Source organism: Archocentrus centrarchus, chromosome 13 (genome assembly GCF_007364275.1).
Source record: "Archocentrus centrarchus isolate MPI-CPG fArcCen1 chromosome 13, fArcCen1, whole genome shotgun sequence".
NCBI lineage: Eukaryota > Metazoa > Chordata > Actinopteri > Cichliformes > Cichlidae > Archocentrus > Archocentrus centrarchus.
Window position 1 is genome coordinate 4141370 of NC_044358.1, and position 18553 is coordinate 4159922.

An 18553-nucleotide genomic window follows, 5' to 3' on the forward strand; every position below is an offset into this window, starting at 1 on the left:
ATCCACCCACGGCTTCTGGTTGGGAAAAGTCCTGATGGTCCTCCTAAGTGAAGTGTCTTCAACAACTTTCCCAATAAATCCCACAACAGTTTCCGTAAACTCCTCGATGTCTCCGCCCGCGCTGCTGCGAAACATGTCCCAGTCGGTTGAATCCAACGCACCCTGCAGAGCGGCCTCTGTTTGATCAGACCACCGTGTCACTTCTCTCACAGCAGGGGGTTCCTGCCTGAGCCGTTGTTTGTATTTCGGCATGAGAAGTACAGAGGTGTGGTCAGACTTCCCAAAAGGCGGAAGAGGCTTTGCTTTGTAGCCATCTTTGAATGGAGAATAGCAGTGGTCTAGGGTCCTCTCTCCTCTGGTGGGGCAGTCGATGTGTTGAATCAACTCCGGTATCAGCTTTTTCAAGTTTGCACTGTTAAAGTCCCCGGCTACGATGAGAGCCGCATCCCGCTGGTTAGCCTGATAGGTGGAAATAGCCTCATGTAGCTCGGATAGTGCAGTGTTTGTGTCCGCCTGAGGTGGAATATAGACGGCGCTGAAGATGACCGACGTAAACTCGCGGGGCAGGTAGTGGGGACGGCATTTCAGGGTTAGGAGCTCCAGGTTAGGTGAACATGATTGTTTCAGAAGGACAACATTCCTACTGTCACACCAGTTGTTATTAATCATTAGGCACACACCTCCTCCTCTTGATTTTCCAGACTCACTCGTTCTGTCCGTGCGATGAACACTGAAGAACTCCGACGGCTGTACGGCGTGGTCCGGTATGAGGGGAGTCAGCCATGTCTCCGTGAGACAGATGATGTTGCAGTCCCTTATGTCCCTCTGAAACTGTATCCTGGCCCTGAGTTCGTCCAGCTTGTTATCCAGTGACTGGACATTAGCCAACAGGATGCTCGGCAGTGGCGTTTGGTGCGCTCTGCGCCTCAGCCTCTCTCTTACGCTGGCTCTTTTCCCTCGGGGCCTTGTCCGTGACCTGGTCCGTCCTTTGTTTGAGCTGGCCCACTGGAAACGCAGTATGTCCTGAGGCCAAGTCGGGTCGGGAGAAAAAGGTGTCAGAATACAGCCAGAGTGCTGTATTCTGATATTAAAAAGAGTCTGTCTGTCATACGTGATATGACACAGAGCAGGCGGAATTATAAAGTCAAAAATTAGAGCTAAACCTAATATATACAAACAAAGCGTAGGAGCAGGTACGACGGCTGCTGACCTCACCGGCACCATCTTGGAAAAATCACCGGCGCCATCTTGGAAAAACATACAATACATACAAATACAAAAACATACAAATACATACAATACTAACTTCTAGTGCATTGCTTTGGGCCCCACCCACAAATGCACAACTGAGACAGTCCAACAGGTCCATAAGGAACAAAAAGACAGGAGACATCACTTTCACTCAAGCTCAGAAAGAAAACATGAAATAAACCAATATAAAACATGGGAAATACCATGCAAGGCAAGTCTCTGGAGCTTGAAAAAGGCGACTGGACTTCTTTTTGTTTCTTGAAGACGTTTCACCTCTCATCCGAAAGGCTTCTTCAGTTCTCAACCAAATGGTGGAGAGACCCAGGTATTTAAACCCCTGTGGGCGTAGTCCCCTGGAGGTGGTTATGACCCTCTATTGAACATGTGCTTGAACACATGTGCCCAGGTGTGAAGGGGGCGTGGGTCATATTTAATCAGTGGTTTCAGTTGAAACCAACTTAGGACTCCGCTCCATTGTTTCCTGTGGCCTATTGAGGTCACTGGAACAAAGGTGTGAATGGGGGTTGAGACGTCTGGGAAGGGAGCTCAGGACAGCACTGTAAGCGGGGGAAAGTTGGTGACGTAATCCACCTCCTCTGTTCAATGATGGTTGTTCACAGTGGACATAGATGGCTTCTTTCACTCCTCTTTCAAACCATCTGTTTTCCCTGTCCAAAATGTGGACATTGGCATCCTCAAAAGAGTGCCCTTTTCCTTCAGATGCAGATGTACTGCTGAATCTTGTCCTGTCGAAGTGGCTCTTCTATGTTGTGCCATTCGTTTGTGAAGAGGCTGTTTGGTTTCACCAATGTAGAGGTCCGAGCACTCTTCACTGCACTGAACAGCATACACTACATCGCTGATCTTGTGTTTGGCGGGTTTGTCCTTGGGATGAACCAGTTTTTGTCTTAGGGTGTGACTTGGTTTGAAGTATACTGAGATGTCATGCTTGGAGAAAATTCTTCTGAGTTTCTCTGACAAGCCCGACACATATGGGATGACAATGTTGTTCCTCTTGTCCTTCCCATTCTCTGTAGTTTGTGTTTGGCCTTCATTCCTGTGCATCTTAGCTGATTTGATGAAGGCCCAGTTGGGGTAACAGCATGTTTTGAGGGCTTTCTTAATGTGTGTGTGTTCCTTATGCTTCCCTTCTGCCTTAGAGGGAACACTTTCCGCACGGTGTTGTAGGGTCCTGATCACCCCAAGTTTGTGTTCCAGAGGGTGGTGGGAGTCAAAGAGGAGATACTGGTCTGTGTGTGTGGGCTTCCGGTAAACTTCAATGTTGAGGCTTCCATCTTCCTCGATAAGCACCGCACAGTCCAGGAATGGTAACTTGTTATCTCTGGTGTCCTCCCTGGTAAAACGTATGTATTTATCCACTGAGTTAATGTGACGAGTGAAGGCTTCTACTTCTCGGGTTTTGATTTTGACCCAGGTGTCATCTACATATCTGTACCAGTGGCTAGGTGCCGTCCCTTTGAAAGAACCAAGAGCTTTACTTTCCACTTCCTCCATGTAAAGGTTGGCTACAATGGGAGACACTGGGGAGCCCATGGCACATCCATGCTTCTGTCTGTAGAATCCATCATTGTATTTAAAATATGTTGTGGTAAGGCAGAGATCTAAAAGTGCACAAATCTGATCTGGGGTGAAGCTGGTTCTGTTCAGTAAGGAATCGTCTCAACCCCCATTCACACCTTTGTTCCAGTGACCTCAATAGGCCACAGGAAACAATGGAGCGGAGTCCTAAGTTGGTTTCAACTGAAACCACTGATTAAATATGACCCACGCCCCCTTCACACCTGGGCACATGTGTTCAAGCACATGTTCAATAGAGGGTCATAACCACCTCCAGGGGACTACGCCCACAGGGGTTTAAATACCTGGGTCTCTCCACCATTTGGTTGAGAACTGAAGAAGCCTTTCGGATGAGAGGTGAAACGTCTTCAAGAAACAAAAAGAAGTCCAGTCGCCTTTTTCAAGCTCCAGAGACTACTATGACCTGGATAACTGAGAATCTACACAGACACATGCAAGGCAAGGACACACATGCCCTCATCTTTCAGGCCTGCAACGTCACTCAGCCTTAAACCACACCAGCACGTCTGCAGATGTTGCACAAACACTTAAGCTTTGCATTTTCTTTTTTTTTAAAACTTTCTTTTTTTTCTTTTCCTTATTAGTGGAAACAAAAATTATACAGTCAGTACGCTTTAGCTTCAATACAATCAACCCTAGTTCCATCTCAAAAAAACAAAAAAAACAAAAAAAAAACAAAAAAAAAAAATTATATTGAGTATTGTGGAAGCTTAAGAAAAATAAATGTTTCATGTTGTCTCCATCTTATGTCTTCTTTTTTAACATATACTTGTTTCATAGAGAAGATAAAAGAAACAATAACATTTTGACAAAACAAAAACAGAGAGAGAACATTAACATGTAGCAGTGTTTAACCTATGGGAAGATTGCAAATGTAAGGGTTTAGCAAAGGAGAGCAAGACAGGGTTACATTTTCATATTTTAGGTAGTTCCTCATTTACTTCAAGTAAAGTTAGGTATACATTTTCTGGCATATTTCTCCCATTTCTCCCAGTGTTTAACAAACATTTACATCTGTAGATTCACAGAAAAAGTCATTTTTTCCATCCTATAGATAGACATGGTCACCTCATTCCAATCTTTAACCGTTGGTTCATGTTGTATCATCCATTTTTTCGTTATTGTTTTCTTCCCTGATGCCAATAGAACATTCCATAGATATCCATCTATTCCTTTAAGTTGTGGAGGTTTGTATCCTAGATACATTATTTTAAAATCAAGAGGGATGTGAGATTTGAAAATGAGTTGCATTACTCTATTCACCTCCTTCCAGTAATTCTGAACCTTTGGGCAGCCCCAGAAAATGTGATAATGATTGGCATTCTGGGAGCCACATTTTCTCCAGCAATCGGCAGTGCCTCCTGAGTAATGCACACTTTGAGTAGGGGTATAAAGTAACGTGACACATTTTTCCAGCAATATTCTTTCCAGGTGTGGGATTTTGTACACCTCCACTGTGATGTACAAATCTGTTCCCATTCCTCATCTGTAATGACTAAGGCTCCCTCTTTCTCCCATCAGATTATGTATACTTTTATATAGTTGTGAGATTATGCCCTTGGAAATTCTGATTTATATCCCTTTATAAAAAGTTGAATTAGGGGGTTATATTCATCTCCTTCACTTTGTTTAATTGCATGGTTATAGTAATTTCTTAACTGTAAATATCGGAAAAAGTCTTGCTTCTCCAAATTAAATTTTTCTTTTAAGGTCTGGAAACTTTTCATTTGGTTATCTTGTATTAGCTGAAAATAATTTGTTATGCCTTTTGTGGTCCAGAACTTAAATCGGGAGTCTCCACCATTTGGAGTAAAATTTGAGTCATATGCACACCACCCCAAGATTTTGATAGCCTTTTCCAATTTGTATACTTTTATTAGTTCTTTCCATACTGTGAGTACTGATTTTATCCAGGGATTTTCTAATCTGTTTATAGATTCTAGGCGCTTATTGTCTGCCAGTATGGCCTGTATGGGAGTGTCTGCTATTAGTCTACATTCAATGTTCTTCCATTGAGCTTCGTACAGTGGATCGCACCAGTAAAGCAGAGCTCTTAGTTGAGCGGATAAGAAATAGTTTTTGAGAGATGGTAGGCCCCAGCCTCCCCGCTCCTTTGGTAGTTGTAGGGTTTTAAACCGGATACGAGGTCTTCGTCCTTGCCAGATGAATCTCGATAGGGTTTTGTCCCATTCTACAAAATATTGCCTTGGAATGTTAACTGGGAGTGTTTGAAATAAATATAGATATCTGGGTAGTATGTTCATTTTTATAATTTCAATCCTGGCACTTAGATTAAAGAAAGGTATGTGGCTCCATCCCTCAAGATCCTTTTTAATATTGTGATATAGGGCGATATAATTTTTCTCTAGGAGTTTTGATAGGTCTTTGTGCAATATGACCCCCTGATATTTAGTTGATTCTGTATTCCATTTAAATGGGTATGCATTTTTGAGCTGTTCTGAAAGGTGACCATAAGAAATTATTTCTGTCTTTTCTATATTCAGTTTGTATCCCGACAATGGGCCAATATCACTGAGAAATTTCATTGCTTCAGGCAATGAGGTCTCTAATTTGGTTAAATATAAGAGCACGTCATCTGCATAGCTTGCTATTTTGTGTTCTAATCTGTCTATTGTTATACCACTAATGTTATTATTCTGTCTAATATATTGGGCCATCGGTTCTAGGAATAAGGCGAAGAGGAGAGGGGACCAGGCACAGCCCTGTCGGACCCCTCTCTCTAGTACCAGTGGTTCTGTCATGTAACCATTAATTTTGATCCTAGCAGTTGGGTTGTTATCAATTATTAAACTGCTTATCTGGAATTTATGCAATACTTTGTATAGGTATTGCCAGCTTACGGAGTCAAATGCCTTTTCGGCATCTAAATTAATTATCATTGCTTTTTCATTATGGCGCTGTATGTGGTCCATAATATGAAGTGTGCGTCTGATATTGTCCTGTGTTTGCCGTTTGTGAATAAAGCCAGTTTGGTCATTCTGTATTAGGTCTGGTAGTATATTCTCCATCCTTTTTGACATTATGGATGTGTAAATACGGTAATCCACATTAAGAATGGAAATTGTCCTGTATGATCCGCATTCAAGTCTATCCTTTCCTTCCTTTGGTATGAGGGTTATGATTGCCTCTTTCCAGCTAGGGGGGATCTGTACTTTTTTGAGTGCCCAATTGAAAGTTGAGAGAAGAAATGGAGCAAGTTTATCTTTAAGGGCTTTATACCATTCTGAGGTAAAACCATCACTACCAGGTGATTTGTGGGTTTTTAGCTTTTTTATAGCATTTTGTACTTCCAATAGTGCAATTTCAGCTCCTAATTTATTATTCTGTTCTTCAGTCATGACTGGAAGGTCAATAGTATCTAGAAAAGAATCTATTTCATATTCTTTATCCCCAGGAATTTTTGAATAAAGTTTTTTATAAAAGGATTGGAAAGCAGATTGTATTTTTTCCTGTTTGGTTTCTGTTGTGTCTTTTTGGTGGTCTCGTATTTTGTAGATAGTCCTTTCAGCTTGTTGTTTTTTAAGTTTCCATGCCAATAATCTAGTGAATTTAGTCCCACTTTCATAATGACGTTGTTTAGTAAAAAGCATCTTTTTTTCTATTTCTTGTGAGGTAAAATCATTAATTTCATTTCTTAGTCTCTTGATGTCTATTAGTATTTGAGAGTTTTTATTTTGGGCATGTTGGTTCTCCAAGCTTTGCATTTTCAAAAGCGTTAACACATCCATATAAAACATATACAGATATATCTGACATAGATGCAGCTTCCACAACATGTGACAGTTTACCTAAAACTCACCGCTTCTTCCAAAAGCCTTGAGTGTGGCCTTCTGCTTGGTGTGATGGAGCAGAGCAACTGAACTTCCTCTTTCCTGTGGAGGTATTTGGAGTTTTCCTCACCTTCAGCTTCTGCCAACACAAACCCAAGAAGACTCCCAGGAAAACAATCGAACACTGATGGCAATGGAAAACATCTTCCCACTCATTTTCCAACTGGCTACACTCTCCCCTGTTACAAAGTCAGCATCCTCGCTGACTTTACTCAGATTCTTAACCTCACTAATAGCTTCCCTGAAGAAAACAGTACCCATACTGGTTAGTAACAGACAGTACATCAGGAGATTGTACTACAAACAGACCCAGGGAGATGATGAGGATTAGGATGAATCCCTGCATTTGACCTTTGACTCCGACAGGGTGCTGGAGTAATAATAATAATAATGCATTAGTCTTATATAGCGCTTTTCTAGACACTCAAAGACACTTTACAATTTCATGCACTATTCATTCACACCTGGTGGTGGTAAGCTACTGATGTAGCCACAGCTGCCCTGGGGCAGTCTGACAGAGGCGTGGCTGCCAACTTGCGCCTACGGCCCCTCCAACCACCACCAAACACATTCACACTCAGGCAATGCGGGTTAAGTGTCTTGCCCAGAGACACAATGACAGTATGCGCTCAGACGGGGACTCAAACCAGCAACCCTCCAGTTGCAAGGTGAGGACCTGCCCACTGCGCCACTGCCCACCCACGTAAGCCTGTCACCTCAACATTGTCCCGAAATCTATCACAGGTGAGTCAAACTGCATCAGGTGTAGGTGAAATAACTGCTGTCCTAACATTATCCTGGACCTCAGAAACTGCATATTCAGAACCAGGCTCCTCTTCAGCTCTGAGATGTAAACTGGGATATGAGGTTTCTTCAACAACAACATATCTGAGGCTGAGTCCAGGCGTTGGGTAGACATGGTCAAATGAGAACTGAATACTGGTGATGGGGGATAGCCACTCTTTGACCTCCTGGCTGCAGGAAGAGGATGCACACAAAACCAAAGATTGGTTCTGTGGACCTTTTTAATGGGACCACCCTCAGCTGGTTCCACTGCATGCATGCTACCCTGAACCTCAACCACTCTATGCACACTTGGTCCTCAGGCAGCTTGAATGTGATTTCTGCCTTGAGGCCAATGGTGAAGGTAAACGAACTGACCCACTTTTATTGATGGACAGTATATTTTGTCCCTCTCTCCCTCCAGTCTCTCTGTAGCCTTCTGCTCCATATATTGTTTTACTCCAGCACAAACATCAATAAAATGTTGCTGATGTGCTGCTAACCAGTCTCACTTCCTGTTAAATGTTTGCTGCCAGCCTAACAAAGCATCCACAGGAAGATGGGGGTGCATGCCAAACATAAGGTAATAAGGTGAGTAGTCTGTGGTAGCATGAGGTGTTATGTTATATGCATAGACCAGCTCTGGTAAATACTCAGGCCAATGTCATTGGTAGTGTGTGCAAAAGCTCATGTGGGGTCCTATTAAAGTGCTCACATTGTACATTGCCCTGTGGATGGTGAGGTGTAGTACGGGTTTCCTTTACACCATATAGTTTGCACAACTACTGTACAACTTCACTTTCAGAGTTTCTACCCTGATCCAAATGTAGCCTCTCAGTCACCCCATATTTCATAAATAGTATGAAATACTACTTATGTAATGTACTTAGAAACAAGGGCGTAGGAATGAGTTTACTACTGGGGGGGGAGACACATATCAGAAACCTGACAGACAGGTTAAAAGGGAGGAAATAAAAGCATTAATCTCCAGTTCAGTCTGTGACACCAATGGTCTCAACTTAGAGATGTTCCTTAAATGAGAAAAACAAGTGAAGAACTGATATTGATATTGATCATGTGTCTATCACCATATACCGTATACTGTTATTGATTTATTGCCCAGCCCTAAGACGTATACATTATATATCTCATACACTGTCAGCTCTGTTTCAAGTTCAAGTTCAAGTTCAAGTGTACTTTATTGTCAAAAATCTATGTAACAAGGTTAGCACAGAAGTTCGAAATTGCGTTTGACCAGTCTCCAATGTGCAAGTTTAAAAACAATTAAATAGGACATTCACAATAATCTCTCTTTACACACACACACACACACACACACACACACACACACACATGCACACATACACAGCTAACCTACTCGTACATGAATTACCATTCTTACTGACATATTCATTCACAGCATAAACACAGACAATACACACTTATATATGCGCAGTCATTCGAACACTAACATACTGATAAGACATGTGCAATACAATACAACACAATACTCTCACTCATTCACACTCTTCATTTACTCACTCACTCCCTCACTCACTTCACTCACACACACACACACACACACACACACAGCACACACACACAGTGTGTAATAAGTACAGATGCAGCCACTGAAAATTTCCGGCCGATCCGTGACGCGACCTTGGCCGGTCCTTGGCCGATTCGTGGCCGAACCTTGGCCTAAACGCGATCCCCCGCTAATGACGTAGGAATTCCGGCCACTGGTGGGAACGCCCCTAAGCAGCATTTGGGGAAAATGGTGGTAATGTCTTGTTTATCCACCAGGAGGAGCAGTAATAGTGGAAGCGCATTCATTTACAGCCCGCTGTATACTGTACCAGGGATCCTCACATCATTGAACTGTAATTGTAAGCGGAACTGTCCATTAAAAACAATAGAAAGATGAGAGTAAAGCGGTCATTATAGTGGAGCGGTGAGTATTGTCTGGAGGGACGGGCTGGGCTTGAAGTTCAGCCCGTGACCTCGGACAGGCTGTGAGCGCTGCACCGCCAGCGAAACTGGGTAAAAAAATAATTAAAATAATTCTGATCACCAGCCGGTTTGGCCTGGCAATGACCTGGGAAGCCTAATCTTCTCATCAGTGTCACATTGTTCTTCCAAGTCTTCACAATGTTAAGCTTTTTGTTTGTTTATATTTTCCCTTTTATTATATAATCAAAACTGCGACCAAAATGACTCCTTCCCAAACTAATAATACCGGCAGTCGTTATTGTATGCTGAGCTAGGGTTAGGGTTAGTAATTGCATAATAAGTGGATTAATATTTACTTCTTTGACTCTCCTCCACCTGCTTCATCAAACCTCAGCAGTAAACATATATGAAGGCAGCAGCTGACACAGTAACAGTGAGCGCAGCGCACTGTGCAGTCTAAACTCTGCTCTGATTAATTATACGAATGTACAGCGAGTCAATCAGGATTGTGAAACGTCAGCTGCAGAGCTCCAGTCTCCATCATCAGAGCCCTGCCCGGTTCATTTTCCATTTTATAAACAATACTTTAGAGGTTTTAGTGAAGTCACACTGTGACAGTGACGTGCATTAGTGTGTGTGTGTCATCTGTGGCTATAAAAGGCCTTTTCTTAAAGGATAAAGTGGTGTTTGAGCCACAGTTACGGCGGAGCGGCGGCTCCTTGAAATGGGACGCAGCCTTCCTGCGGCAGACAGCTAGCAGCAGGAACCGGACGCGCCAGGTTAGCCTAAGAAGCTACTGAGGCGTCCATGACAACCACCATAGAAACAGCCTTTTAAGACCGTTTTAAAAACATCCTCAGAGTTCAAACGAGCAAAAATATATGATTTGAAACAGTTACAGCCGCAGAGCTGTGGCGGCTTCTTTAAACGTTGTTTACATAGATGATCATGAATGATACGATGTAGCTAGCAGTGTAGCTAGCAGTGAATGAGGTGACGTCATTGTGTGCGCATTTCACAGCTGTCTGTCTCAGTCTGTTGTTGATATTACTCCAATTAACATGTGTTTACTTTCTCTGGACCATCTCAGGTCCACCGTTACAATTTCAGCCTACAAAATGATTTAAATATGAACACACACTCTAACATCAGTGCGCTTTATGAAGTCCAATCCTTAAAATAAATATTATGTTTGTAAACATTCATGTCTCTGAAATAAGTACAGCTGTTCATGTTTGTCATTACCATTTTATTTGTTTAGAGAATTGTGAACTTCACATTGTGTATCTAATCAGAGTCTCAGCAACCTTCAGTCAGAGACTGAGACTGGATCACAGCTTTAACCTCTGCAGTCACAGACAGACACAAACCTTCCAAATCACACACAAGCAGCCCAGTCTCATCATTGTTGGATGCCTCTACGGTACACTACACTGTGATCAATATATTAAAAATTATAAATGAAAAGATAACATTCACATAAAGCTGTTTGAAAGTAAAATTAATAGGTACTTTCCAATAATATTTTTAAGGATCTCTGTCAGAGACCAGACAGAGCCATGACTCTCAAGAACCAGAGACTGAAATATGGAAAGAAAAAAAAAATCCCTATGAGAAATAAATGTGCAACAGTAAATATTTTGTCCAGTGGAAAATAAACGTTTTGAAACAAAAGCTTGGGATATCATCAAAGCAGAAAAATAGAACTCATTTTTTTCTTTAATAACACACCTTAGCATGTAGTAATGTGACACATTTCCAAACAACAATACAGAGATTTTATTCAATGTTTTGATTGTGGCAGTGAAAACACATGTTGCTGTGCACTGAGACCATGAAGCCCACTTCTCTGAAGCAGCTTCTTCTTCTTCTTGGCATCAAAACAGAGGTGGGAGAAATCTACCAAAAGGAGAAAGAACATCTGAGGTGAATCCAGTCAGGACAAATGATTAAATTATATATAGTAGTTCAATACAGCCTCTCGGGTAGCTTTGTGTTGATTTCAGCTCACTGCTCCTGTCTGTGGACCCGTGGTTTTTATGTTCGTAACCACTTAACTTCCATTCATCTATTTAACTCAGGGAGGAGAAATGTCAGGTTGGTGCAGGCTGGTGAGTTTAGGAGGGAGGTGCGTTTGGTTCTCTGTTGTCATTATCTGAAAGATTTGGTTCACCCTGTGGCTGGGCTGTATCTGGGGTTACGTTGGACCTGTCACACTTAGCAAGTTTCCCAGGTTGGTGTTTATGGTTTAGAACTTCTAGCTCTGGAGCAGCATCTGTGGCTGTGTAGGGTCCCGCTGGTTTTTGCTGTTTCTCCAGATCTGCGTTGGAAATTAGGTTATTGATCTCAGTGCATTCCTAAACAGGCTGAACAAGGTTATATATCGTCACCCTCCTAAAAAAATGGTCAAAGACATTTTTAAAATTTTATTTTTGTCTAAATTAAATTTTCAACATTCGGTTCAGTTTTTTGTGTTTTCTGAAAAGCCTGAAAAAAATCAAGGGAGGGTGACGACATGTTTCATGGCTAAATAACATAACTGCTGCAGTCTGATGGTGACAGCAAGATCTGAAGCAGTGGGTGACGAGGAAGAGGAGGAATACAACAATTTGAAGAGATCCCTCAGTCTACAGTCAGCACAAAGGCTACATTAGTGGCTGTTTGAGTTTCCTTCCATCTGCTGTGAACCTGAAGCACGGAGAACACAAAACATCTCTTCCAAATCTGGGATCTCAATTACAAATTTGTTCTTATTAAAGGTGAAATATGTGTTGTGACCTGGCTTTTTATACACCTGGCGACCCTGGGTCATCATTGGTAACCCATCCCCACCCCCACACCCATCCCACACACATTCCGATCTACTGGCCCCGTGTACATAACAAAAGGTGGCCTGATGAGATGTAAACTGCCATTTGGAGGCGTTTGGTAGAAAAAGGAGTAGTGTGAAAATGCTGGTAGTTCTAGTGGTCCAAGTTGTTCACCCACTCCTCCTACAACAGTCTCCTAAATCCTTAGGGCTTGGTTTGTGACCTGAACTTGAGTTCAAGCTTCTTCAAACTCCACTGGTGTTGCTCTGCAGTAGCTGGTCCTCCATCTTCTTTCTGTAGGTGTTTTTTCCATCCCTGATTTTCCTTCTGAGATCCTTCTGCACAGCTCTCAGCTCCTCCTTATTTCCTGATCTAAAGGCTCTCTTCTTCTCCTTCAGGAGAGCCTTTGTTTCAGAGCCACAGTTATGTATAACAAGTAATACTCAAGTGAATGTTAAACATGTATTAAAAGAAAAATGATTCAGCTCAGCTCACAAGAAACTGCTGGATACTATTCTGGAAATGCCTAATGAATACAAGGCCACTGTGAGCAATGACAAACCTTTAAACATGATAATCAAAAAGTACACATTAAGTATCATTGCTCACCTTTATTTATGAGAGTGTCACTTCTCAAAATGATTGCATGCTGTCAGCTCTCATGGGTGAAGTTTGGCTTTGAGGGTTGGAGAAGAAGCTTTGCAGCACCTTTGGATTTCCAATTCAGTTCTGAAAGAGTAAAGACACAAACTACAATGATGTATGAAGTGGACATGTTTGATTGTTGCTGCAGCACTAAACAGGTTTATAAACTGAATCAGTAACAAAATTATGGTGTTGAAAGTAAGTAGCCTGATGCTTCTAGATTAGTGACTCCAAAGCAGGCTGAGTCAAAACCTGAGATGGAGACTGGGTTTGTTTAAAGCTGAGGACAGTGAATCAGTCCCTGCTCACTGACAGGATTCCCAGAGTCTGGAAGCTTCTCCATGATGGGAATGTAATACACTGCAAGTTTCAGCTCATTCTCAGGTGCTGGCAGGTTTCATGGATCCTCGTGTTTGTCACAGAGGATTAAAGGCAGCCAGACTTTCAGTTTTATGTGTATAGCGCCAAATCACAACAGTCACCTCAAGGCTCTTTCCACAGAGGAGCTGAAGGCTCTGCATCCCATTCTACTCTTAAGTATCATAGGAACCACAAGTAAGCCAGCAGTCTGAAGTATAAACAGACTGCTCTTTGTTTAAATAGTGAATATAAGAAACTTGCTAATATAAGGTTTGTTTACAGTGAATATAAAGAAATCACGGGAACCTCCCCAGCAGTCTAGGCCTATAGCAGCATAACTAAGAAAGGCTTCAGGGTCACCTGATCCAGCAACTGTGTTCAGACCAGTATCATTTTATTTTACATTGTGATAACCCTGGGTCAGTTCAGTGCAGATTAAATGAAGCACTGTACTCGCAGATATTGAATATGGATGCACTGAAGCTCATCAGGATATTTATTTGGAATCTGTGGCTGAAAATAATCATTTTACTTAACTAGTAAGTCCAGAAGCTCATATTTCTGTCATAACATTGTTTAATAGTGAACGCTTTCCTACGATATCTGCTAACATTTGCACAGAAAATTTAAGCTAGCGTCTCAAAGACGGCAAAACCCGCAATAATCTCTACAAATGCATCTCAGAGTTGGGATATCAGCGCTCTCTTACACCACATTAATCTAATTTCAAGTGCTTATTGAACTCACTGCCGTAATAATATCACTATATAAACGCTGTCCATTGAAATCCTCTTACCTGAACACTGCAGCATCCGCCGGAAGTCAGCGAGCATGGCTTCTGTAGTCCTTCTTCTGTAGTCCTTCTTCTGTAGTCCTTCGTCTGTAGTCCTTCTCTGTCAGTGATCCTCCGTTAGAACGATAAGTACCTTCTCGACTGACTACGAGGTGCAGACGGCCCTTGCTGGCCCATATCTACAGGCCTGAAAACCGCTAATAAAGTCAGTAATTACCTGATAACATCCGAAGCGGGTGAACTAATGCAATTAGCTGGACAGCAACGGGAATACGCGTGACCATGGTTACGGCCGATGGGGTGATGGGTACTGTAGTTCATTTATTTATTCATCGTTGGTTCATGGATTTAACACAGAGGGAAAACGGCTTCAGACCACGGAACTCACAGAAAAAATTGGACACCGAATATAGCACTAACCATAAACACGTAAATATAAATTTAGACCTAAAAAGCCCCACAAATGTCATCGTTACAACCATAAGCAGCACCCCACATTAAATGAAACAAGGAGAAATTCATGTCAAAAGGAAAAGTGGCGGTTAAGGATCGCAATTAAAGGCATAATTCAGCTTCTGAGCTTCCAGTTCAAAAGAAAAGGGGGGAAAAAAGGGGGACAGGGGCAAAAAAAAAAAAACTATACTGCAGCTTAGAAGTCGTGCTCAGAGGCACGAACTTTATCCCACTGCATTTCAGGCAGAATAGAAGTCGTGCCGAGTAACACGAAAAAAAGAGGGAATTCGTGTTCGAGCACGAATCAATAGATTAAATTTCGTGACTACTGCACGAACTGCCGTGAGACCGGGTTGGCTCAGCGCAGCACCGCTTCTTTTTTAACCTACTGTATTTATTTACTTACTTAGTTAAAAGATGAAGTGAAACAAAGGAATCTTTTGGTGATTCGCAATGGAAATGTGTGAAAGGTCATACTGACAAAAATTTTAGGCATCTATTTTAGGTTTTCAAAACTTGATACTTCACCAAAACTTTTTTGAATCACAGAACTCAACGTTTTTGTTAAGAAGGCGCCACCTTTTGGTGACAGTCTACAATTGAGGGAAAGGGGTGTGTTCATGCTGGAAAGTAGATACGCCCAGGAGAAGGAGGGGGACTTCCAGCCCGACGACAGCCGGACGTCGGCCAGCTGGGAGCTGGACTTCAGCTGGCCGACGTCTGGCTGGATGCGGCAACATTAGGTGGCTGCATCTGTATACTGACATGACACGCAACCACACAACCCCCCCCCTCCTCACACACACACACACACACATAGCAGCAGCAGAAGTACAATCAGTGGTCCTAGAAGTAAAGTGAAAAAGTGTACATCTGAATACAAGGTGCAAGAGTAAAATGCCAAATGGCATGGAATGTTCAAGTGTCTTTCCTCAGTGTGTTCATGAGTCTAATTGCTTGAGGAAAGAAGCTGTTACTCATTCTGCTTGTGCGGGACCGCAGGTTGCAGTACCGCTTCCCTGATGGTAGAAGGGAGAACAGTCTGTGCGCTGGATGAGTAGTGTCTTTGATGATGTTCATTGCCCTCTTGGAACAGTGTGAAGTGTACAGTTCCTGGATGGCTGGTAGGGGTGACCTGATGATCTTTTCTGCTGTCCTCACCACCCTCTGTAGCGCCTTTTTGTCTGCAGCTAGGCAGCTGCCGTGCCAGACAGAGACGCTGCTGGTCAAGATGCTCTCAATAGCACCTCTGTAGAAGGTGGTGAGAGCAGAGATAGGGAGGTCAGCTCTTCTCATCCTTCTCAGGAAGTGGAGTCATGTCTGCGCCTTCTTGACCAGCGCAGTGGTGTTGGTAGTCCATGAGAGGTCATCTGTGATGTGCACTCCCAGGAACTTTGTGCTTTTCACAGACTCTACTGCACTGCCGTTGATGGTGAGAGGGGTGTGTGTTGTTTTTTTCTTCCTGAAGTCCACTGTAATTTCCTTTGTTTTGTTTACGTTGAGAAGCAGGTTATTCTTCTCACACCAGGCAATGAGTTGCTGTACCTCCTCCCTGTACGCTGAGTCATTATTGTCTTTGATGAGGCCCACCACTGTTGTGTCATCTGCAAATTTGATGACGTGATTCGTTTCAAATCTGGCACAGCAGTCGTAGGTCATCAGCGTGAACAGCAGGGGGGACAGCACACATCCTTGCGGCACCCCGGTGTTAATGATGGTGGTCGCTGAGGAGTTGTTTCCAACTCTGACTGTCTGCGGTCTGTTTGTTAGAAAGTCCAGCAGCCAGTTGCACAGTGGAGTGCTGATGCCTATTTTACTCAGCTTGTTCACCACATGTTGGGGGATGACGGTGTTGAACGCAGAGCTGAAGTCAATGAACAGCATCTGCACATGGCTGTTTTTGTTCTCCAGATGAGCCAAGCAGAGGTGGATTGCTGTTGCTATGGCATCATTGGTGGAGCGCTTGGGGCGGTAGGCGAATTGGTAAGGGTCCAGAGTGGGGGGGAGGGTGGATGTCAGGTGGGCCTTTATCAGTCTCTCAAAGCATTTCATCATGAGGGGGGTGAGTGCTATGGGTCTGTAGTCGTTCAGTGATGATGCTGGCGACTTCTTTGGTAGTGGTACGATGGTGGTAGCTTTGAAACTTGCTGGTATGGTGGCTTGGTTCAGAGAGGTGTTGTAAATGTCTGTGAGGACATCGGTGAGTGAGTCTGCACAGTCTCTGAGCACACGCCCGGGTATGTTGTCTGGTCCGGCAGCTTTCCTGGGGTTCACCTTGAGTAGGGTCTTCCTCACGTCTGCTGGGTCCAGTTGAAGTGTTGTGTTGTCTGGATTTGCTGGGATTTTTGTGGGTGTTGTGGTGTTATTTTCTTCAAACCGGCTGAAGAAGATGTTGAGTGAGTTGAGGAAGTCTGTGTTGTCCTCACATGGTGGGGGGGATGGCTTGTAGTCTGTGACTGACTGGATGCCTTGCCACAGGCGTCTTGGGTCCTTTGTGTCTGTGAAGTATGAGTTGATTTTTTGCCCATATGCACGCTTGGCTGCTCTCACGCCCCGGTGCAATTTGGCCCTGGCAGACTTGAGGGCCAACTTGTCCCCAGACCTGAAAGCAATGTTGCGTGCCCTCAGGAGCTCACGTACCTCCCTGGTGAACCAGGGTTTTTCGTTTGCCCTCACTGTAATGTCCTTGGTGACGGTTACATCTTCCATGCATTTTGTTATGTATCCCGTTACAGAGTCTGTATATTCTGTGAGGTTGACGACCTGGTTGGTGGTGGCCGCCTCCCTGAAAACAGTCCAGTCTGTGCATTCAAAACAGTCCTGTAGAGTTGCTGTGGAGCCCTCTGGCCAGGCCCTAATCTCTTTCACAGTTGGCTTGCTTCTCGTCAACAGAGGTCTGTAGGCTGGGATTAGCATAACAGAGAGATGATCTGATGAACCCAGGTGGGGGTGGAGAGCAGCTCTGAAGGCCTGTCTGATGTTGGTGTAGACCTGGTCGAGTGTGTTCTCTCCCCTTGTTGCAAAGTTCACACACTTGTGATAGTGTGGCATTACAGTTTTCAGTTTGGCCTGATTAAAATCGCCAGCGATTATGCAGGCCGCCTCTGGGTGTGTGTTTTGTAGTGTACTCACAGATTTGTACAGGGTGGAGAGAGCCTCCTTTGTGTTGGCGCTGGGCGGGATGTAAACAGATGTGATGTTGACGGTATTGAATTCACGTGGCAGGTAGAATGGACGGCAGTTAAGGGTTAAAAACTCGATGTTCTCTGAGCAGTGACTTGAAATAACTGCAGCGTTCGTACACCAGTTGTTATTGATGTAAATGCACACACCACCTCCTCGAGATTTACCCGTGCTGGCGTGGTTTCTGTCCGCGTGGAATGTTGTAAATCCATCCAGTTTAATGGCGCTGTCCGGAACTTTGTTGTGAAGCATACCACCCAAAGAAGCGTACCACCCAGACTGTTGCATGCCCAGAGTGAAGCATGGGGGTGGATCAGTGATGGCTTGGGCTGCCATATCATGGCATTCTCTTGGCCCAATACTTGTGCTAGATGGGCGCGTCACTGCCAAGGACTACCGAACCATTCTGGAGGACCGTGTGCATCCAATGGTTCAAACATTGTATCCTGAAGGCGGTGCCGTGTATCAGGATGACAATGCACCAATACACACAGCAAGACTGGTGAAAGATTGGTTTGATGAACATGAAAGTGAAGTTGAACATCTCCCATGGCCTGCACAGTCACCAGATCTAAATATTATTGAGCCACTTTAGGGTGTTTTGGAGGAGCGAGTCAGGAAAGGTTTTCCTCCACCAGCATCACGTCGTGACCTGGCCACTATCCTGCAAGAAGAATGGCTTAAAATCCCTCTGACCACTGTGCAGGACTTGTATATGTCATTCCCAAGATGAATTGATGCTGTATTGGCCGCAAAAGGAGGCCCTACACCATACTAATAAATTATTGTGGTCTAAAACCAGGTGTTTCAGCTTCATTGTCCAACCCCTGTATATTCATGCTGCCACCTTTAGAAATGAATGGAACGTTTCA